The sequence below is a fragment of the Aythya ferina genome (genome assembly GCF_964211825.1).
Source record: "Aythya ferina genome assembly, chromosome: 3".
In the NCBI taxonomy this organism is placed as follows: Eukaryota; Metazoa; Chordata; class Aves; order Anseriformes; family Anatidae; genus Aythya; species Aythya ferina.
Window position 1 is genome coordinate 8,209,961 of NC_140298.1, and position 24,536 is coordinate 8,234,496.

The 24,536-nt window shown below is 43.9% G+C and overlaps 1 protein-coding gene across 4 annotated transcripts in view; it reads right to left on the bottom strand.

Moving 5' to 3' along the window:
* Nucleotides 1-5,763: 5,763 nt before the first annotated feature.
* The window catches only part of LOC311433228 (uncharacterized protein), an 81,053-nt gene continuing 62,280 nt past the window's right edge, over nucleotides 5,764-24,536 (bottom strand). For all 4 annotated transcript variants that reach the window (XM_084512149.1, XM_084512148.1, XM_084512147.1 and 1 more), the window contains 4 exons: nucleotides 13,333-13,572; nucleotides 12,376-12,530; nucleotides 7,390-7,459; nucleotides 5,764-6,473 (listed from right to left, as the gene is read on the bottom strand). The gene's annotated coding sequence lies outside the window, so the exon portion shown is untranslated. The remainder of the gene's footprint in view (nucleotides 6,474-7,389; nucleotides 7,460-12,375; nucleotides 12,531-13,332; nucleotides 13,573-24,536) is intronic.

Below are 24,536 nucleotides of genomic sequence, written 5' to 3' on the forward strand. Positions count from 1 at the left end.
CTCCATCCATGGTGCACATCATTTTCTTAAGAGAGCACTCAAGGTGCTCAGGACAAAAGCTCAGGATTTATTTTGTTTCAGGAAATCTAACCACAAGTGTGGCAGCAGGACCCCTTGACAGGCTGAGAAGGGACTTGTCCCAGGTCTCAGAGGAAGTCAGCTTCTGCTGTGTGGCCTCGGCCCTCAGTTTTGGCACCGTGCTTCCACTCCAAGGGCATCTGTTCCTCTGTGGTCACCAAAAGAGATGTCAGTCACGCAGCCAAAGGACAGAGGAGGACTATGGGGATGAGCCCTCTCGAGTGACATGGTTTCATGCTGTTTCTTTAATTTTTTGTCTGGCAAGTGAAATATATTTCACCAGAAGGTGGGAAAGGACTTGGAACAAAATTGATCTTGGCTGAGCAAACATTTGACAATGTTCTGTGGGAAACAACCATCTGTCTTGGGAGATATCAACTCCAGGAGATATTGATGGCACTAAAAATATCCTCCTTAATCCACAGTCCCAAAGCATTTAGTTCTTAGGCATAGAAAACCTCAATTCTTCAGGAGTAAGCCTTTGTATTTATTTTTATTTCTGGAGTGCTGACTTCCCAGGTGTGCAGTGAAAGCCTTTGGTTTGTTCAAGATGCAGCCATGCATGTGTTGGCACCTGGGCTGAGTGGAAAGTACAGAGGAGCTGTAGAGAGATAATTAATATGGATTAAATGGGGAAAAGGGCTTTGTGCTCTGCTTCACAAGTACAGATCGTGCACAGAGATGGATGTCTCTATCTCCAAAGAGCTTTTTGGAGCAGTTTGGCAGGCTGGTTTCTTCTGAGATGCATGAGAAGAAAGGGGGGAAAACCTTTGAAGGAAACTTTAAAAATACAACACAAATTAAAAATAGATCTTTATTTCTCAGTGACAGAGGTTAATGTATGTTTGGAAACTGAGAAGCATTGCACCTTCCATGTGTGGGTAAGATCAAGAATGTCCAAAGTTTTTCTAGGGAGATGGAAAGATGGGGAAGCTTAAATTCCCTGCTAGATGCTCTGTGCTAAAGTTGGCAGATCCAGTCTCATACCTGTGCTTTGCTGGCCTCCTGCCTTCCAGGCAGGTACTGCTCCGTGGACTTTGGAAATAAGTCATAAATAGTTTTCACCACTAACTAGAACCTTACTGTGAGTTCCTCTTGAGAAAAGGCAGTCTCTTGGCCATCAGGGGGATATCAGAGACCAGAGAACCAGAGGCAAAAGCCTTAACCTCTTGTCCCATACCTGCTCCATGGTCTCGTGCTCTCTCCAGCTGCAGCTAGCGCAGATTCCCTGCCAGAGCTGTGCTAACATCCACATCTTCCTGCAAACAGCTTTGGCTGCAGTCACAGCAAGATACTTCCCTGGGAACAATTTACATTTGCCTCTTTTGAACCCTACCCAACCACTCCTCCACTTGCTGTTATGATCGTTAGATTTACTCTCATCTTTCTGTTGTTTTCCCTTTTCAGGCAGGGTTTTTGTTTGTTTGAGATTGTTTTATGGTGGTTGCCCAGGAGAGCCAATAACAAGAGCCATACACTTGTGCTGAGAGCGAGCATAAATGATGCTTCCTGGGGCTGTCCTCCAAGAAACCCCAGAGCTGGATGCACTTTCTGTGTTTAGTCTCCATTAAAGACGACTTCTTTTCCATTGCCAGAGTGAAAATCCTAGGGTAGCCCACGCTGCTTACCTTGCAGAAGTATGACCAGCAAAGCCAAATGTCCCTGATCAAAATGCAGGGACATGAAAAAGGGCAGGCTTATCAGAGAGTAACTTTTCAGCATGGTGAAGGTGGCTAACATAAGCCAGATTGACAAATAACAACAACATAATAGTAATAAATGTTGAAGGTCTATAGCCCAGCCTTCCTCAAAAGCTGACTCAGACGATATAAAAAAATAAGAGTATTAATAATATTAAAAATAATAAGATAACTGAAGAGACAGATAGAAGAAATACAGTGACTACTTCATCCAGGTTATCTCAGGTGGATAAAGTAAAAGGGGTGACACAGCAGCACAAGGTGCTTTACAGGACAGGTTTTACAGAAAAGGATAATGCTGTAGTCGAGGAAGAAAACATGAAAAAAGCTTTAGAAAACAAGAGTTCTGCAGTCCTGGATTAGTAAATACTATATGTGTGGGGAGGTGAAGGGCACAGAGGTTTACTGGACAACTGTAGCAGACCAGAGCATTTGGGGGAGCCACGAATTTACTGGATTAGAGTTAGAAAAAAAGTCAAAACACCTGAAAGAGAAGGGCAAGCAGGAGAAGGGATTTCTGCCTACACATACAGGGAGAGAAGGAGCCAAGACAGAAGGCTGATAGGATGCATACTACTTTAATGATTTTTTTTTTTTTTTAAAGTTGGGTTCGTTTGCATGACAGCTCTGAAATAGGATAAAGTACAGAGAAGGGCAATGCTGCATAATGCGAACGAGAAGAGGGAACTGTTCAGCTTTTTCATTTAAATGCATGAAAATCTCTGCGAGGTCTGTGTGCATGCGTGGGGGAGGGCAGGAATTAAAATTAAAAGAAAATGTGCTGAAGTAGATGGTGACTCTGGTGAGAGAACAAGCTCAAACAGGAGGCTCAGAAGCACTGCTGAAATTATGGACTGTGCTAGTGGTCCCAGTCTGTGTTTCAGGAAGCTGAGTGGGGCACTGATTTAATAAATACATCAGCAAGACAGAATTTAACATCACAAAGCCCTCGGTGGCACTTCAGAAACATACCTCTGTGGTCACAGGGCCCTGTCTGTCTGGACAGGATGGATGTCACTGATCTGTCCAGCCACCAGGAGCTCCTGAATGCAGCAAAGCAGGTGTCCATGGAGCTGGATGTGCCAAACTGCCCCTGCAAGAGCCCTTGTGTAGACCACGTTGATCCCTGCTTTCCTGACGTGGCCTTACAGGGACAGAAAAGACAGATTCAGGCCATGAGATATCCGTGGAGGGGACAGGCTCCCTGAAGCTAAGGGACTTGCAGGTTTGGCACTAGGAGCAAAGAGCACATGCCTTGCTCCCTGCTCAGCAGTGGCACGGGATCTCAGCCTGTCACACACCACCAGGGACAGCTGCCACCCGCTTCTGGTGGCCTTCCCCCATGCTTCATCAAGCAGGGGCCATCCGTGTGCTAGGGCAGCCTTTGAGGGCGATGAGCAAGAAGAAAACACTTGAGAGGCATGGAATTGCTGCTCAAGGTCAGAGGACATGGGTGGTGCCTTACCAACGGGAAGCCTTGCTGGCTTCGTATCGTCCCTACCAGATGTCCCAACCCAGGCAGGCACAGCGCCCTTTTAGCATCTGAGGGAAGGTCATACCTCACACATTACAGGCTGGCCTGAAACCTAATGAAATAGAAATTGGGCCACGATGAGTAACAACTGATGACTCCAGATCAAGCCTCTTACCCTCAGCCCTCCAAAACCCAAACCCGGATGAGACCAATTAATGTAAAAATAAAATGCATGTGGTCAGTAATAATACACGCATTTCAGCTCTCCTGTGCAAGTCAAAGGATTTCTGCCACATCAAATATCTGTGCACTCTGTGTTCAATAATGATTTATTTATGTGTGGCTACCATGCACCCTGAAACACATAGCTTTCTAATTAACTCATAGCCACCTGGAAGAGTAATTAGCACAATCTGGAGCAAACCCATAAGACTGGTCATGGGATGTACATGCTTGTATCACTGAAAATAGTCAGCCTGGGTGAGTTTAAATGAGAAAATGTGTTTCAATTGCATGCCAAGAGGCTACCCGATGCTAATTACAGGTCTGAAAATCCGGCTCTAGTTGTGCAGGGAGGTGTCAGCTTCAGGTCCCTGGCCTTCAAATTTGTTCAGCAGAGGATATGTCTTTCAACATTGAATTGAAGTGTCGGAGCAAGAGAAAGTGCTGGAAGTTTTTATCCAACGGCAGCATTACTGCCCTGTGATGGCCCTCAAGACCAAGTTCCCCTTGACTTGTAGAACTATAGATCTGCATGGGACCATCACACAATAACCATGGCAAATAATTAAATTGGGGTAGAAGACTTCATACCCTGAGTGCATGTGCAAAAAGGGCAGCTAAGTTGATAGAAAGCTTTCTGCTATTGCAGCTGCTTTGTTTGAGACTCCTGGTATTTCGATACTTACACCTTGCTATTATGCTGCCACAAAGCCTTGTAATGGCTGGGCACTGCTTATGCAGCTCCATGCTCTTCATTTGCTGCTGATCGGTAAATTTAGTCCTGCTGGAAATGTGGAGGCAGGCTATGAAGGCTGAACTGTTTTCCTATCCGTGTTTAAGTTCCTTCGTACCTACTGAAGGGCTTTGCCTAAAATCAGTGACAGCCTACCCCCTCCCATGCCTATTCGTCATAAATGTGTGAAAACAGAACCCAGCATAGTTAGTAATTATCTCTTCATTATGCCAATGTGCTTCTGAAAGCATAATCATGATCAAAAGACACATGTGATTCTGCTCTTACCATTTTGTTTGCAAGTTTCAGCTTTTTTTTTTTTTTTTCCCTTCTGTTAATAAGTATTAAAAAAAAAAGAAAAAAAAAAGAAACAACAAGAAGAGCTTTTGAAGGCTGTGTCTGTCCTCGCATTAGTGACAAAATCCCCCCTGACCTGAGGACTCAGACTCTGAAGCAGTGAATTGCAGCAGAAATAACAGGCACATGACAATGCTGTTGAGAAGGACACATCAGAAGTACCTAAAGCTCCAAGAGACTCTGAAAGACAATTTGGTGCCCACTGCAGGTGGTTCCAAATTTGCACTTCATCAAGGGTGAATTTTGATTGAGATTAGTTAAACAGCAATTTCCTTTCTCAATGGCTTTTAACCATTTCTTGTTTCCAGTGCAGTCTTGGAAGCTCTTTGATACACACTCAAACATTTTGGAGAGGCAGCAGGAGTCAGTCCAAAGTTTAAGTTCAAGCTCAGCGTGTGTCCTCCAGCTGGAAATTGTAAAGCATCCACGGAGACATCTAGCTGACCCTGAGCTGGAAGGCAGCAAACAAGAGGGCACCTTTCCTGCTCCCTACAGAGCATACCAACAAGAGCCACTCTTGATTCATGGTTTACATCCCCTGTAAACAAACCCCTTCTTACTGATCTTATGATAGGTTTGATATACCTGTGCCTGCATAGCCTTTATATTCATTCCTGTCTTCCCTCTGCTCCCTGTCTTTTAGGACTGATTGCCTGTGATGGTCTTTATCCTTTTGCTGCCGATCCAGAAGTGTTCCCATTCTTCCTCACAATTGTGCTGACAGTTGTCTGTCCTATCATCACCAGATATTCCTTACGTGATTTTTGAGAAATACATACAACTTTAAAAGTTTATCCTGGAAAGAAATTTGCTTTGGATATTGCACAGAAGGTTTAGGAATCTAGGAGCTCCCAGTGTAGGAACTGCTTTACATTATACACTAACTTTTTGTCAGAACTGATCAGAAAATGCCCATTTGAGCTAGTTATTCCATAACCAGTGTGTACTGGCAGATCTTGAAAGAACAAAGGGTGCTCATAATTTGTGTTCAGCTTGCTTACTAAGGCAGCAGTGGATTTAAGAATAGGCCCAGATTAACTTGTGCATTAGGTCATTTTACAAGGCAGCAATGCCAGTGGCTGACTGTCACCATCAAGGGACAGAGCCGTGACTTCTGTGTGAAGATGTTGCAGTGGAGCTGAGAGCATGCCTGTGCCAGCGGCTGGAGGACCAGTGTGGAGTGAAGATGCACAGCCACAGTAGCTTAACACCAACTTTATTAAAGCTCCTCATTCCTCTGGCAAATTGATTTGACTTTAGGGACAATTCAACTAGTTGTGCCTCCATCCAGTCTGCTTGGTGGTGTAAAATTCCAGTGTAAAATGAATCTCATCTGAAAGAGCAGCTTTAGTAATGGATAGTGCAGCTCTTTGTAACGAGATCCTCTTATCTCCTTTGACGAGTTAATAGCGAGCAACTGCAATAGTTAGCAACGCAGACAACATGAAGCTACTGACACATGAGCCAGCAGAAGGAGATGGGCTTTACACATCAGAGCTGAAATTTCAGGCTGCAGAAAACTGGTCATCCCCTTCCTACAGAGGGACAAGCAGCACCACTTCTGTACATAGCACAGAGCTCGTCCTTGCCAGCTACCCACACCCACACCACTGCCAGGCCTGGCCCATGGGACAGGGTGAACCTGCTCAGCCCCTACCCTGCTGAATTGCTCAGCTGCGGTGTGTCAGCCAGAAAATCTCCCCTCGGACAGTCACAAACCTCTGCAGGTAAGAATGAAACCAAGCCTAAAGCTCTTGCACAGCTTCTCCTCTGGCACAAACATTCCCAGTGAGGTCAGCAATTCCTGCAGATCAGTCTGAGAAAAAACAACACCAGCCAGACATCTCCAAACATCTCCATGCACCACTCCAAACACTTGCACTTATTTCTTCCACCTTGCCTTTTCTCCCTGAAATCCAGAAGAATGCATCTTCATTAGTAATAAAAAACGAATAATTATAGATATATATCAAACCACTCCCTTAAGGAGAAACCTAATGAAAACCACCCACACCGCTGCACATGCATTTTCCCCAGAAGGAAGGATGTGAAAACAAACAAAACAAGGCAGATGTGCTGCTGGAAGGTGCCTGGGTTCTATGGCAATGAGAGCCCAGGAGCCTGTAGCGCAGAAGCCAAATACTTCACGATGAACTTTTCATGGCACACTGTTTTGAAATATTTCAAGGTGATGTGGCACGGAAATTATTTAGGCTAGACTAGATTTTCCAAAGCAAGACAGCATGATAAACATTACCCTTCATGATATACAGCTGAAATTATACTACCTGAAAAGGCAATCTTTCATCTGAAGCACTGAGTATCAAAATCATTTGATTTTTTTTTTTTTTTTCTCCATCAGAACGTGGAGAAGATGAAGCACATTAAAGCAAAATTTCTTCTGATTGAAATACTGGCTGTCTTGCAAGTACAGAATGCTGGAAATCACAAGTTGTCTTCATTTCTCCAATCATTTTGAGTTAACTAAGTAACTACCTAAGCTTGTTTGTAAACTGCAGTGACAGCCTTGCAGTTAAACTCTCAGATGTATTTAAAAGATGTCCTAAGTGACTAAAAAAGGAAAAATAACAACTTTAAAAAAAAAAGCTCACAGTTTGTGCGTGTTGCATTATATCATCATTTAACTGTAGGATGTTGGAGTTTGCTTTATCAGGATTTGACAGCATCTACTTGACTAAGCAGTAGCTCAAACACACAAAAAATAAAATGTAATAAAAACACCAAAAATGTCATGCCTGCAAGCTTCAAAGCGGCACAAGGCTCGACGAATTTAACACTTTTTTACTGCAAAAGGAACCGCTTACCCATTGATTCATCTTCTGTTCAGCCAGGATCATGCTGTCAGTACTGCTCAGAGTACTAGAGCATTTTTCTCTGCACAGTTTGAAAAAAAAAAAAAAAAAAAAAAAAAGATATAATAAAAAAAGTCAAGGTCTCTGCTTAAGGCTACAGAGGTACCTTGTGGTCTTTGGAAGAGAGCTCGTTAAAAATGCATCATGCCAGCACGAGAGCAATAGCCTGTACAGAAAAGGTTTACAGGAGCATGGGGCAGCTGAACGAGAGGAGAAATGCAGTGCTATGGAAAGCAGTGATGGATGCAGCTTGGTGCTTCCTTGCTGGTGGCAGTGATTCAAGAACACTGCCACAACTGATGTATCCTTCATCCCAGATGGAGCCCCCTTTTTTTTTTTTTTTTTTCCCCCAAGGAGAGGAACACCCTGGAAGGTGGGCAATGGCTCATGGTGCCTTTTGCAGTGCCCTAGCAGAGAAATAGAAAAGTATCTCCCCAGCAAACAGAGGGACACAGCTATCCTGTGGTGGCAATGTCCTGAAACCCTGTTGGGAACAGCAGGGGACACGACTGGAGCACGTGTCTGCAGGGGCTTGCAGAACTTGCAGAAACCAGCCCCATCTACTGACATGGTCGGGAGAAAACGATCCTAAAGCAGAAAGACCATATAACTCCCAAATCTCCTCCGTTACATCAACCTTCCTACCTTAGTGTCATAGCACAATAGATACACTTCAGTGCCACCAGCCAGTGATTTTAGAATAAAACAAAACTACCAAACCAACAACAAAAAAAACGTAATGAAACAAGGTGCCAAAGCCCAACACGTTTAGAAACAATGAGATCCTCAAATTATTAAAATTTGCTCATTCATGCATCTTCTCTTGGAACCCTTAGGGTTTGCATCTTTGCAGGAACGCAAAGTAATTTTTTTTCCCCTCCTTTCTTTTTTTCTTTTACTGAGGAAAGTGTGGCTACTTTCCAAGTTGTATTTCACATAAGACATTCTGGACATCAGCAGTCAGGCATTCTGCAGCAGCATTCAGGTTCCTTCTTTGTGTTGAACTTAGGAAGTCAGGGACTCAAGCATCATATAATTTTATGTGAGCTCAGTGGGTGTAGGATTTTACAGAAAGAGATAAAGGGAGCAGGGATAAGCAGTCAAAATTAGAGGAGGCTGTTTTTCTCATGGGCAAATATTAATTCTACAGAGGAGTACTTTTAATAAAACAGTTTTTCTTTTTAAGCAAAGACATTTCTACAAGATTTTTTGAAAAAACAAAACAAAACAAAAAAAAACACACAACCAAAAAACTCAAGTATACCTGACAGAATAACTGAGCCTTCCTTCCTTGCCCCTGCCCCCATGAAGGAATTATTTCTAAATTTTTTTGTTCTTGTCACCTCTGTGAGGGTGTTTGAGTTGTTTCTTTCCGTATATTTCAGGTAGCCCAGCAGCACGTGTACTATAGTAAATTAATACACAGATGACACAAAGGCTGATGTTTTCACCTATTTTGGGGGATATAGGGGCACATATCACCATATCATTTAGCAGAAATATCTCCTTAACATAGGAGATGCTAAAATAAGCTTTTTGTACCTGTTCTCCACTTTTGATTCCAAACATACTTCAAGAAGTAAGTTGGCACAGTGAGGACAGATATGTCTGCAGGTGTGTAAAAATACACACATCAGCCTCTCAGTCCTGAATGCATGAACATAGCTGACAGACTGAGCAGCTCAGTGGGATGGGGAGGATTAACACATCAGGAGCAAAACACAGCAAAACAGCGTTATTTCCCCTACTTCTACCCGTGTTGCCTTCCTGAGTACCAAGTGTATTGCACCAAGTGTCACACACCGTCACGTTTCAGACATGCTAGCTGATAATTTAGATAAAGACCGAGAGGCCCAAGGACAGGCTGGAGCATTATCGGCCCTAACTCTGAGGATGACAGGTTGTTACCACAATTTCCTAAGAGGCTGCAGTTGTGAACTCTTTTTCTTTTGCTGCTTTCACCCCCTACTCTGCAACCTTCAGAAACCGGAGTTTAAGTCTCTTTTAAGTTGATGTGCTACAAAGAAACTGAAAGAAAGCCTCGGGGGGAAGATATTGGCTTTAGCTATTTGATCCAGCTTTTCACATTGCTATTCTGTGCCCGGTTCTGAGAAAAAGAAATCCCTTTATCCTACGATTCCCTACCTAATCAAAACTAGGCTATTTTATCCAAATAGCCAAGCCACGCTGCTTAACTCCTGCATTGATTTTAGCCCCTGGAGAGTTAGATCTGAGAGATCTTCCTTGAAGGACTAGTCAGAAAGGAGAGCAATTTCTCTGCTGCTGCCGTGAAGCCATGCCTTTGCCCCAGAATATTACTCTTCCCATCGAGAAAACAAGCAGTGTGATGAGGGACCATGAGACCACAGGCAGCAGCCCCCCTCTGCCCCAAACTTTCACCAGGGCCATGTGTTTCACCTGCACAGGGAAAGCACCAAGGGAGTGCCTCAGAGCTGCTGCCAGGTTGGGGGAGTGTGGCTCTTATTAGGGCAGGTCTAATATTGATGACCTGGATGGGACCTCAGACAGTGGGTGGACACCATTTGCCACACCTCACATGAACAAAAAGTCTTAAACATATCGAGGTTCTGCCACCTCTGTGGGGCAGATATCACCAAAGCTGGAGAGGGGAAGAGGGAGGGACATCAGTAGGAAAACACCATGAAAGAGGAAAAGAGATTTTTACAAAATGACCCAGGGGCTCCAGCAAAACCCAACATCCCCTTAGTACCTCAGTTTTCCTGGAGATCTGCAGCAGGAGCACGGAAGTGTGGGGATCTGTCACATTTCCCAATTTCCCTTTAAAATACAACCTACTGGGTAGGTAGGAAACACCAGAACACCCTGCATCTCTTCCAGGGACACAGTTCCATTACATGGAGAAAACAATTATTAAATCAGCAGGTAAATCAAAAGCTATGGCTTGTTTTTCTTTTACAGGTGCCAATGCCACAGCAGAGTCTTGCAGTTAAGGAAGCTGATTTCAGAATACAAATGAAAAGCACTTTCTGCAGATGTCTTACAAGTAATAAGCTGTGGAGTACACAGTCCCTTTGGTTCCCCAAATCACGCAGATGAAATGAAACCATCGCTACATGGTTGGGTCCCCAGCAGCAGCAGAGAGAGAGAGAAAAAAAGAGCTGATTTCAAATAATTGTGACTACAAGATGAAGCTGTTCCCTTCAGTTTGAAATTGATTTTGAAGATTCACTGTGCAAATGAATTACAGTGCCTACATTTTGTTTCTTTGCTTTCTAAACTCACCCCCCTGCAACATTCCCTTGCATGCTGCTCCATCTTTGCCAAAAAAAATCCTGTACACTGCAGAAAAGGTATCCAGCCTCCTTTGCCCCACCACAAGCTCTAAAGCTATTCTTCACCTCATTCCTACAATCTCAGACAGCTGTAACATCACATACAGCTGGATCAACTCTCCCAGCACTGGTCCTGCTAAAACTAACGTGCACTTCTAAGAGCAAACTCTCACCAGACCGCTGGTCTCCATGAATTCCAGATTAAGGTTGGGCTGATACCTTATCCTAGGCCCTGTCTTCACTCTTACAGCTCCCCAAACCTGAAAAATGAAATGTATCATTGCCAATCCCCAGCACAGTGAAAAAGACTCTCCACTAAGCAGGGCTTACCTGCTTCTGTTTTCCTCTCCATCTCCGCTTCAATCCCACCCTGACCTTTGCTTTAATGCTTTAAGGATAACTGCAATGTGCTCACGCAGGCAAGCTAACTCCTTCTGAACACTGCCTTACACTGTCTTATCTTTATGTGCTGACACAAATGAAGCAGAAATAATGGCCTTTTTTTTTTTTTTTTTTTTTTTTTTTTTTTATGTAGCAGTGCATCCCAGAAGACCTTGAGTAAGGTCTGTTGCCCATGCTGTCCAAGGACATGCTGAGGCATTGCCATCCTCTTTTGCTGTTACTCATGTTTTAGAAAAGGCAAGCAGGACCCTGAGATTTTCTCTAAACAGGGATGCAAAGATAAATTTACTGCTTCAAGAAATAGAAGTGGTGCTGTAGAGAGCCACCAATTACTGGATTATGATTTGCTTTGGAGCTTTGCTGGCCAAGCCTTTCATAAAGACTTTGACATTTAGGTTTCTTTTTTGGTTTGGGTGGTTTTTGTTGTTGTTTTGTTTGTTTCGTTTGGTTGGTTGGTTTTGGTTTAATGCTGGGCTGTACTGGTTCATACTGTCTGTCTCCCATTCTTTCATCTGAAGGTTTATTTAGAGGAATCATCCTATTTTTGCATTGTAGTAGCTGTTTCTGCTGCAGTTTTTGTGGTGACTCCAGCAGCCAGAAGACACCTGGGAGATGAAGGTGTGTTTTCTCAGTGTGAACAAATCACTCCAATATCTGATCCCCAGCCAGCCTAAGGCAGGATGATGCATTCAGGATCCACCACCATAGGCAGGGGTTGCTCTCAGCCCATCCCCATACACCAATGGATCAGGAGGCTGAAGGTTTGGGAGCAGCAGCCTCTGTGACTTTTACAACAGAAGCAATATTTAAGCGAAAGAACAAGAAGAGGCCAGACAAATGGTGGGGGATCCCTTGCCTTCCTCCATTCTCCCTCAGCATGAGAAGGAACCAAAGTCACTGGATGCAAATTCTGCAGAGAGCCCCAGCAAGCATCTGGCAGCTGTTCAAGTCTGGATCACCCCAGCCTCAGAGAAGCTCATATCCACTCACTTTCAGTTGTTTTCAGCAGTGGTAACAATATCTTCCTCAAACACCAGGCTAAAAATATCTTTTAATATCCACCCACCTGCACCTGTATTCTTTTCCTTCTCAATAAAATCTTTATGTTTTCCCTTAAACAAAAGTGGATGTGTAGACAAAAGAAAGGGAAAACAACAGGGGAAACCAAAGCATTATGGATGTTGATTACAAAGGAGTCTTAGTTAATGAGCCCACAGCATACCTTATTTTTGGTTTGGCATCCTATTGTACAGCAGGATCTTCTTTCTGTAAAACACATTTCCAAAGTTCAAACTACACACCAATGTGCCTCTGCTGGAAGGCGCTTTGTACTGGAGAAGCTGAGTGCCCGCTGGGGTTGCTGTGAAAACAGGCTTTCTGTTGGACAGGAAAATATATTGCTGTAAGAATACTGAGCGATTACTCAGGGAAGTAACAACACTAGAGCACACCTCTCCGAGCAGCATGGCAAATTTTTGAAATCCTCACCCTCTAGAGCATTTCTGATAGGTTTCTGTGGGCTGTGGTGCCCCACCCCAATGCAGCTTGGTATCTCTGTTCATGATTTGGGGTTTGGGGGAAGAACACTTCAAATGACTTCTAGCAATACATCACACATGGTGTACGACATGCACACAGTGACACAGAAATTAGGATGAAAATAAATAACAATGAGACCCAGTCAATTAAATCCAGTGAAAGGCAGCTGCTAGCTGCATGAAATTCATCGTTAAAGGGAGCTGCTCTCAATTTCCAGACAGGTAGCAGTGAAGAGACCCTCCTGCTTCTCTCATCTGCAGCTTCTTCTCATCAAACACAGGGCTACTGGAAAGGTCAAGAGACTCAGCACCGCACAGCTGCTGCTGTGCTTACCATCTATCCCACAGCCTAGAGGCACCAAAATCAAACCTGAACTTAAGAGCATCCAGCTGGGAGAACGGGATCAAGTGAAGAGACCGGTGGGTGGCAGATAAAAGAGAAGAAAGCCTGGGAAAAGATGAGAGACTCTGCGCAGCTCCATCAGAAAGTCAGAGGGGCTGAGCAGACTAAAGCAAAGAGCGCTATCAGAGTAGGGGGCTGTTTAGTGGCTTTTGGGACCAAAACCAAGCAGAATTTTGTCCAGTATGCTTTTAATTAAACTTTTGTACCATTGCAAAAATAACTTCATTGATTTCATTACCTTGTTCCTGGCTGTCAGAAGTCAGTGCTGGCTGATTTGTCTTTTCACAGTCCATGTCTCACTGTTACAGCACACAGCTTATTCTGCACAACCCCAGCCTGTTCGCAGACTGACACGCAAGGGCAAGCTCCTGACCTCCATGAACCGACAGACATGTTTTCACTGAAGCTGCATGAAAAGTTCTTCTTGTTTTCCTGCTGGCTGTTAGCTCTCACTATAGGACAAAGGATTCCTCAGCTTCTTAAAAACAAACAAGTGCATTTCAGATATTGTTGTCATAAACATTAACCATTAAAGCAGAAAAGAGATTAATAAACAAAAATTTCACCACCTTGTTACCTTATTACAGTTGTGGCTCAGCACCATAGTCACTAAAGTATTTATCACTGTTACACTAAAGTATTTATCACTGTTACATAATTTTCAGGCTGCTTCTCCCAATTTCATAGATGACAAAACAGAAAACTGAATAGATTACGTGGCTGCGTAAATTGCTGTACACTAAAGGTTCCACAGAAAGCCTGCCATTGATTTAGACATCAAATATAATCCATGTGTATGTATGTATGTACATATATATACGGGCTTTCCCTTTATCTAGATTTTCATATTTAAAAAGAAGCCATAAGAATGAAGCACCTCTATGTGTCCCTTTCTATAGGCAACTTCTGTATAAATTGAAAAGTTATACTTCTTCACAACCACACCTGTGCAATCCCCACGAGGGTTAAAACCATATCAAGAATTTCCTCACATCCTTGACCATCATCCAGCAGAATTAATTCAAAAGCCTGCTCACAGGCATTGGGGGGAAGCATGTTCATCTTACTGTTCACAGACTTTTTCACTGTTTCCCTTGCAACATTTGCTCTGAGCACACAGGACAGCTACAAATCAATGCTCCATTTATTACCTATTTCTGGGATCAAAAATGCCAAATTCAGACCTGTCAAATTCAGAAAGAATGCGTGCACACAGGCCATACAGTCTGTGTACATCTGAAAGGAATATACAGCCATGCCCAGGCTTGCAGAGCTAGCAGAGAGCATGACTGCAACCCTGAACCAGATGTGCTAGGTACAGCTGACAAGAGGTAGGCAGAATATCCAAACCCTGGAGCTCTTACTTTGCAGGAAGGGTGAGGAGTAAAAGAACATGCTGATAGTAAGGAAGACTTATATGACCTACCAGGGAAATCTATCTAACCATAAGGATAGTTGTCAGACTCCCTGGGGAGGCTCTAAAATCAGGCTTTTACTGTAGGCTGAAAATCAAGCCATAGTTGTCTTCTTGATAGCAGCCCTCATATTTTAATATTAACTCTTTACATAAGGGGACAGGAAAATACATATCGCAGGGCTCTGTGCTCTCCCTGGCAAATATTTCTTAGCCATGTCCTGTTTTATTCTGAAGTCATCTTTTTGTATTAGGCTGCCCTCAGATAGCTTAACACAGCTCTGCATGGCTGCTGCTGACTCCTGCTTCGGGAGCTCAGGCTCAGCAGCATCACTGAGAGCAGAAAACCACTGGAAGCACCCAAACCTCAAATCCTCTGTGCCTGCATCCCTACAGACCTGTCTGTGCTGGGCTCTTCCATCAGCTACCCTGCAGCATGAGACCCCTGCAGGCTTACCAAAGGCTGATTTTCAACAGGATTTCATTTGGACCAATTTAAATTTCTCTCTTTTCTCATTCTCCTGCATGATTTGAGCTTCCCACCCCACTCTCTAGGTATGTTCCTCTCTGGATCTTTGAGCTCTGCAGCTACAAGGACAAAACTTCCAAAATACTTTCCTGCGAGTCTTTCCCTAGTCTTGAATGTTAATGCTTTATACAACCCTGCCTGTGTGCTGGGAGACCCTTTACATTATTTAAGGGCTGTCAGTCAGGTGTGAACCTCTCCATTGATTTCCATTCACTTCTCCTCTCCTGGATGCATCAGGAGCCCACGACTCGCACTGAGGAATAACAATTCCATTTGTTTGAGCCTGGCCTGGTGCTGTTCACTTCTGCAGCCCATATAATTCTCCTTATTGCGCTGCATGTGACATTAATAACAAAATAAATAATTCAGCATGGTTTTCACCCAAACGTAGCCCTGTCAGAGACTAAGATACGATCTTTGCTAGCTTATTTAACGTAACAAGCAGTTGAATTGTTCTTTTAAAGGTTGAAACTCTCATTTTAGTGGAATTTGGTGGCAAAGCTCCCCTGAGACCTGATGGTAACTAAGAGGTACAATCTCCTGCTCCTACCACCCTGGCTTCCCATGTAGCTATCTCATTTGTGCACCCACCCAGCAGGTCAGCATCTTCCTACCTTGAAAATTTAATGAACAGCTGGATTTTTAGGAATTTGCACTTAGCTCAAAGGGAACATGAGCCAGGCATGATGAGCTGAAGAGCACTAGGGATGTCTGCACCACGTAATTATGAGAAAAGAGAACCCTTACTTCAATAACGAGCCCTGGCAGTGAGGCTTCATGAATGAAACCACTCCTGATTGGGGGTCTCAGGGCAGTGGGTGAAGAATCCAGCCTCTCCGAGCATTTGAGATGTGCTGCTTGTCTACGTGTCTCTCTAACAAGATTGCTGATAAAAAAAAAAAAAGCCTCCTCCCTCCCCCCCCCCCCTTTTTTTTTTTAAATAACAACAACATTTCCAATAACTCCACCAAAACCAGGATATGCCCTTCGCTACGCATTCCCCCCACTAGGTAGTTTTTCTTCATTTCTCATACTCTCAATCCTACTTGTCCCATGCTCATTAATGCTTTCCCTGAGCTGCCGTGCTAAAATCGGTGTTGATAGCTGTATAATTTCTGCATAAAGGAACAGTCCTACCAGGAGAATTCGTGCAGCTTTCTATGCTGATGCTGCTTCCCCTTACCCAGAAGCTTATCAGCTCCAAAATGATCTGAGGGTTGCATTTGGATCAAGACCCTTATTTTCTCATGACTTTATATTCGCCTCCTGTTCTTTTTTTCCCCCCGAGCACACCACTTAATCTGTCTGTAAGCAACACATTCAGAGGTGGCAAATACATCATGCCAAATTATTCTCTCCTGGAGCAGGGTCAATTTGGTATTCATATTGGCTTTTCATTTATCCTGGGTCTACAAAGTGATTTTACTTTCTTTCAGCTTCAATTTACCTAAACTATTGGTGTTTGATTTTTGATTCTGCAGAATTGAACTGTGCCTAGACTGCTGTCCAGGGTGCTTTTCCTCACGTCTGCAGAGTCTGTTTTTCCTATTGTGCAATTGCTGTTTGGGAAGATCATAGTGTGCATTAGGTAGCTGATCAAATAAAGCCTAATGAATTCACATAGAGAGAGAAATCATCAAGGATTGTGATTTCAAAATCCATGAATGGCCCATTTCCTTCAAAATAAGATAATAATGAATAGATGATACACTTTAAAGTGTAATCTAAGGAAAATTGCTAATTGTTTCACTGGAACTGGAAACTGTGCACATGGAAAGGGAGGCATTTACCTCCAAAGCAGCTGTGATTAAGAAGGAATCGAAGAGACAGGAAAAGGTATCCCTTTGGGTTATTTGTCTCCAATCGTGGCCAAGAAGACCATATTATCCCAACCAGAAGCTCTCTCACAGCCCAGGTCCCTTAGCAGCCCACAGTTCCCTTGGGAGCTCCTTCCCAGACTCACTCCAGTCATGCTTTAATGTCTTTCTTGTTCTCCCTTTATGAAACCTAATCCTAAAAATGATCATAGTTCAGACATAACAATACAGTAACTCCCATACCATCTTTGCAAGGGACAAATACAGCCTGTTTTAAAGTCCTGATTAGCTAAACAATGGGATTAATCAAAAACATATTGACTTATTAAGCCAAAAGCTAGAGTTTAACAAGAAAAACCCTTCTTTTGAATGACATTAAGTCTGCCTGCTCAATATAGATTTTAGCATTGACAGTGTCACTGGCACAGCTGGCAGTGAGCAGGTAGAGAACCCCAGGAAGTTTTTCCTAAAATACTCAGCCTCATTGGTTGAAGTAACTGCTTTCAAGGCTGGACTTCCTCCTGGTTTTTTGAAGTAAAAATATTTTACACTAATGTGAAATATTAGAAAATATTCTACACTAAACTTTATTCCTGCCATAAAGAAGCTCATCTTATAGTTCTTTCAGTACAAATAGCAAGTGCATGTTCCCAGAACGGCAGTCCTGGTATCACGTGTGAGGTGGCTCCCAGGGTAGAGTTATTCCAGATTAAAATGAATTTGCATTTGAACCAGAGGCTGGATTGCACTTTTCCATGGCTGCACCCCATAGCACACAGTTGCATCCACTGGGATCCCTCTGAAGAGAAGCTGTCCTTCTAGTGGGCTGACTACAGGCAGGAATCAGCCAGTCCCTGCGACTCCACAAACTGCAGCCTACAAACCGCCGACCAGAGCTCGGGCTCATTTATCACCAGCCAGGGAGCTGATGACTTCCACTTGTACCTCAGTGCCCGCCCCTGCTGACAAATGAGCCGTGGAAAAGAGGTAGGGAAAGGTGGAGCTCGCTGCAGGCACTGACTTCTTGGAACAATAACAATTCTGCTCTTGAATTCTGGAACGTGCTGTGCCTTAAGCGTGACATCGAGAAGTGCTGTGTTGCTTTGTCCCCAGCTCTTACACCCACCTGGGGTCTTAGCACCCCAGTTTTTCTCCTCCTGCCTTAGTTTTCCCTTGCCTGTCAGCTTTGGGGCTGGGGAGGAGTGGAAGTGACTTTTCTGGGGTCCCTGTGCCAGCTTGATCAGAAGGGTGAAGGTGAGCCCGTGGTCTCGTGCAGGGGTCTGGCTTCTTTGGGAAGACACTAATCCCAGCATCAGAAGGCCAGCTGATGATTTAACACATACACACACTGCTCCTGTCCCGCAGCACCTCACCCACTAATGTATTCAGACACCCTGCATGGGTTTGCCAGGATATTAGCCCAAATAGTGCACCAACACTGCCACAAAGACAGCAAAAAGGGATCAGTGCAACCACCCCCACTCTGTGTGCAACCAGAATATTTATAACTTGAGTGTTTTGCTCAGGGAGCTGGAGCCTAGTTGTCTCCTGTTTCCTGCTTGCTTTCTTCTCCCCGAACAAACACCAGCTTTCCATCGTTAATCCCCAGAGCCTCGCACTTCCAGTTTCCTGTACTTGTGTTTCCCTTCCCTGTAGATGCACCCTCTCCTCGGAGGAGTTACCTAAAGTAGGGAAGGTGTACACAGCCTGACCATTCACAGCACCTTGCTCAGCCCAGGTGAAGGATGTCCCCAAAGTGGCCTGTACCTCTCTTACTTAGCCTTTGTCCACCTTATCTCCAAGCCTGATCCATGCCTTGTCTTTGCTACAGCCTCAAGGACCACCATCTCTGCCTGACCCTAAAAGTTGAGGTTGTTGGGCTTCTCCCAGCTTGTGCACAAGAGGAGCACAGCTCATTTTTTGTGTACTGGAGTAAATGCCTGCCTTTCCTTCAACCAGCGATGCACACACACCATACAGCAGCACAGTGGATGAAAGACAAGAGCGTTACCTCACCATTGCAGGCACATCACTGCAGCTGGCGCTAATAGGAAATGTATCTTCTTCAGAGGTGCTCTTTTGGACGCATTTTGCACAGTTAAGTTGAGGTAGGTGAACCTCAGGACCCTGTTTTATTCACAAAGAAATGCAGAGGTTATTGACTGAAACCACTGACTATCGCTGGCATCGGAATGGGAAAAAAGATCAAAGTGTTTTCAATTTGCATTTCAAATTATAACTCAAGCCTAAGTAAAAGGTATTTAAAAGTCCTCAGCGCTACTGACAACAACAAAAGAAGGTCAAACCTAGAATGAAATTATTTTTACTTTCATTAGAAAACAAATAATTCAATTTCTCACCCAGAACTAAGGCCAGGGCAGAGAACCAGAGTGTGCCCTGCCATTGGCACATGGGAGATCGGGGTGGGTAATTCCATTAGCACTGTGGGAGTCCCTCCACATTAATTATTATTAATACATATATAAATACAAATATATAATACATTATACATATATAATAATAATAATAATAATTAATTATTAATTATTTAATACATATATAATCATTTAATACATATATAAATATGTATTAATGAGGAAACAAGACATCAACAATGCAAAAACTTTTGGAACCTTTTTTTGGCTCTACTTCTGCATTTCAAAGAAGGACATCTCAGTTTTCCCATCTCTGCCAGAGCATGATTAAATCTTCCCGTACACTTAGCCCGGGAAGCACGGAAACGTGAACCACACTACAAGCAGCAAGAAACACAAGTGCTATTCCCTTAGCGTTCACAAACTTGGATGCCCTTAAAAGCCGTGTGTTAAATAACAGTGTAAAGGGATGGGAAAATAAAGAGTTAACCATTCAGGAGCAAGTGGCTGTTCTCCATGCAGGCACTTGACTCTGTAACATCCTCACCAAGTAATTGTGCGGCGCTCTCAGTGTCGCAGCCATTGTTTCATCTCCTTATCGGCGCTGCACACAGCCGGGGGCTCTGCAGCTCTTCCCCGAGAGGGCTCCCCCCAGGATGTTCACACACACGCAGAGCCCCAGGAAAATGAAAGCACTCCCAGCCGCTGCCCGTCTTCCTGCACACCGTCTCTGCAGACCTGCGCAGCATGGAGCAAAGGAATAGGTTTTTGCTTTTAAGCTGGAAAAGTAGCACAGCTGCTGGGAAAAAAAAAAGAAAAAAAAAAAAAAAAAGAGAGAGAACAAATCTGGCTGCTGCTCTTGTGTTGGTTCTTAGAGAAAAGCTCGGTCTTTAGGTTCACCAGGCCTAAAGATAGGACAGATCAGATAAATTGCTTTATAAGTTTTCTAACAGTTACTACTGCATAACCACGCCAAGCTTGTTCACAAGTGAAAACACATAGCACTTCAACTAGGTCTTATTTAGAAAGTGAACAAGCCCATCTCTCTCCAGCACCTAAAAGGGGGAAATAATAGCTACCTGGGGTCAGTCACCCATCCAAAATTTCAGCATGGTGAGGCTGCAAGGACCACTACCTGCAGGGTGGGACCTTGAGGGGCTGCAGCTGGGGACCTGCCCAAGCGCCTTCTCAGCCAGCAGGCAGCCCCAGATTGCAAAAGCTGCATGTCTGTTTTGTAATTAATTTTGGATCTTGGTGGCTTTTCTTTCTGGCTTACCAGTAGTCCTTTCTCTGATTGTCACAATTTCAAATGAACTCCTGGCTGGGCCTGAGCCCTTCAGTAACTCATCAAGCAAAGATGCACCTGGACATCTGGATCAGAGAACTGGGCATTTACATTATTGATGTGCCAGCCCTTTTCTGCTGGGCTGGTATTTTTAAACATTGATGCTCTTCCCAGTGCGAGATACAAGAGCAATAAGCAAAGGCAAAGCTCTCTCCCCACCAGATCTGAAACCCTTTCATGCTGGTTAGACATCATACCATGTCCCAGCATACCACAACTTCTTCCAGGCTGTGCGAAGGTCACTGAACTAAGCCAAGCAGTTGGGAGAAAAATTCATGAGCCTTTTTCTACTTGGCTGGGTTGGGAGGGTGGACACACAAAATGCATTATTTTTGCCTTCCCAATGCAGCTGCTGTTTGGGAAGCAGCGCTTTGCTGTTGGCTTAACCTTTGCAAGAGTCCCAGAAGACGCAACTGAAACTTTCACGGTCCATTTTTCCAGCTCCCAGGCAGGTCCTTCCCCACGCAGACCAACAAAAGTCATTGTGCAGCAATTACACGGCTCCTTCACATGGGCGCACACAAATACATACACTGGGGCTGCATCAATGCAGCCTGGTTAAAACCCAGGTTTGAGCAGCTTGGTGTCCCTCAGCAAATACCCAGAGCTGAGCAACAACAGAGGCAGCTGCAGCAGCACACACTGCCTGAGAGCCTGCTCTCCTGCTGCACTTATCCCAGCCTGGCTTTGCAAACCGTTTTGCAGCTCAGGGATTTAATTGTGAGTTTCCTGATATTGGGCGGTGGTTTTAATGAAAACTCCCGCTCCTGGGGAACGCAGGAATCTCAGCTTTCATTTAAAACCAATTAAGTCCTCTAATTGCAGAGGCAACCCTGAGAAAACCCAGTAAGAAAGTCCTAAAGGATGTTACTCTGAAGGTAAATAAGAAGTTCCTCAGCTTTTCCCACACAGATTTTATTTAAGAAATTGCTCTCAGGATTTCCAAACAGATTCAATGGCACTGGAGTCATACGAGTAAAAGCTTCATTTTAGATATACTGATATTAATGCAGTAGAATGGGCTGGCAGGGAGAGCAGATAACTGTAGCTTTGAACATCAGTAATGACTTATTTTTACAGTAATGATAATAAGATTAAAGCATTTTCACTGTAGCTTGAAAGAGGCAACACATTCATTGTTAGCAGCTCTTAGAAATAGGCCAACACAAGGCATTTTAATGGCTGGGCAGAGTTACCAGTTGCATCTCTTTAACATTTATATCACTGGGGCATGAATTCAGCAGCAGTCAGGGACTACAAAGCAGCTCTGGAGCATCTGGGATAGAAAAAACAAACAAACAAACAAACAAACAAACACAACAAAAACAAACAACAAACCATAGCTGAAGTTTGAAAGAAAACTGGAGCAGTGTGAGTTATGGTACGGTGAGCTCCAAAAGCGAATATCACACCCTTTCCTAAATCTTGGAACCTAGGAGCCGATGAGGAGTAAGGTCTGCAGTATTTATGACTTAATGGGAAAGGCTATGCCTGTTTTCACAAAAACAGCTGTCTTGCAGAAGGGAGTAAGACTAGCCAGAGTCTCATGCCCTGACTGTAAATGATGATTTTCTTCCAACCATTTTCTGGTCATTAAATTCAAATTGAAAGAGCATTTTTCTGTATGTTTACACACCTACACAATTCATTGGAAGTAAGAGTCTGTCTGTTTATGGCCAGAAGTGCTACTCCTGTTTGAAAGAAACAGGTTATTGTGCAAAATTCATGTAATTGCTTTCCATAGCCCAGAGCAAATCAGGAATAATTTCTTATAGCAGAGGAGCAGATTTATACTGAAGTGTCCCTTGAAATCGCTCATTCAAAGGCTGATGGCTCTAATGACTGCCTTCAAATTGCTATCAGTAAAAGTTTACACACACAAAAAAATGAAAGTTAGAGTGCAATTTGGCAAACAGCTCTATGTTCACAGCCTTCGGTGACTAATCTAGTCTGGACACTAATTTCTCTTTGTGTAGATGGGTAACATACACAGGCTTGAGCTTAATAAGGCCATTAGCATGAGTAGGTTTGCTCAGACCTGTATGTATGTGCAGTGTGAGACCCTGCCTGCCGTCAGCTGGTGCCAGGCCAGCCCTATCCCTACCCAGCAATGTACAAGTGGAAAAGCAAGCTGAATTTTTCCCCTTTCCCTATGGTCAAGACACCACGGGAGCCTGGAATCAAGTGACCCCATGGAGAGGCACAAACCTCAGGTTTTGGCTGAGCCTGGTCCATGTCCAGACGGCTGAAGCTGAGCCAAAACAGGGACTGGTTCCTAGTGCCTGCGAGCATCTTCCCTTCCCAGGGCAAATAGCATTTGCACTGATCCCTTCCCATTAGATCTGGAGCCAGCAGTAACAAACTTCTCACCGTTTCATTCCTCCTTCGCCTGAGGATGAGCCTTCCCAATCCACAGTGAGGAACAGCCCCCAATGAAATTGAATCAAATGCGCATGTTTATGAGATATTTGGACCAACAAATCATTTCTGCAGTCAGACTGAGATACAGTGGTGATGATGATAATAACTCGGGTTTTTGGAGCTGAATGGCTGTGGAAGCCTTTTTGCCATTACGCTCTGTGAACGTCAATGGGCTTAGCTAAGTGCAGGCGAAGATGGATGGAAGCACTTTCTGCATCTTCTGCTGCCACCAGAGAGCTCTATGTAACACGGGCTGGCAGCTCTGCCCCAAAAAGGGATGGAAGAAGATGCTCTACATTATTGTTATGGTCTGCACTATATTGAATTTATCTTTGCTTTTCCCATTAAAAATGGGTTGCAAAACATACTGCTATGAGTTAACATGAAATTAGTTCCCTACTAAAATAAGAGATCTCCCTGAAATATTGAGGTGTCTAAACAGCTAAAATATCTTTCCAGAGTGGGCAGTAACACTGCCATTAAAAGAGAATTCTGAATAACATCACTTAAGAACAAACAACAACAACAAAAACCCACCACTATTTTAGAATCAAAACCCATTACAAGCAATACAAACCTTGACTTTGAGCCTGTTCCTCAGCCTGCTGTTCCCAAGATGGGAAACCCCAAATTCCTCTGACACTCTTAAAGAGCAGCCCAGGAGCTTACGGCTGCCCTCCTACAGCCTGCACCATCCAGAGGTCTGTATAGCTCCCATTATACCTGCCTAGTGTTGGTGTCTGAACTTCTTTTTCCATCTTCAAGGTTGTAGCAGCTATGCCTAGCACAAAGCAAGAAAACAGCTAAGGAGAGCTCAGGTACTGTATGTCAAAATCCTGTCCATCACCTAGTGCCTTTGCCTTCCTATTTCTGGGAGCATGGCCACTCTGCCTCCATCCCCAGCTCTCTCTGTTTATTATTTCTTATCCAGTGGGGTATCAGGAAGAAATGATGAAGGAAACAGAAAGGGAATCTGAGCAAAGGCACAGCATAGACCACACCTGCACTTTTGGGCCCACACACTGTCCTACGTGGAGGGAGCTGAGGGAGGATATGGAAGGGAGGGAGAGGAGAAAACCTGGAAAACAACATGAGGCAGGATAACTGACTGGGGAAACAAATAAGAAATAAAAATAGCAGCTAGATTTGCTGGGTGAGAAAATAAAAGAGCAGATTGAAAATTAGCCCCTAAAGAGCAGGTCCAGGAGGGATTTGTTGGAAGCATGAAAAAAGTAAGTATTGGTAGGAAAACAGGGTAGGCAAAGCAGAATCTGCAACAGGAAAAACATAGGCAGCAAAAGAGCACAGATGATTCCCCTATTAAAAAATGACACTTTATTTTTCTTTTTTTCCCCTCTAAAGGAAAGTAGCAAAGACTGTTGACAAAAGTGATTTCAGATGAGAGCAATGCTCACTGAAATCACTGGGAGCTTGTGCATCATCTTAACTGGACACTGTACCAGAACCTCAGCCCCTTAGCAAATATGCATAGGAGGAAGCAGGTGTGCAAACAGCCACAGGATGCTCTTATGTCATTCTCA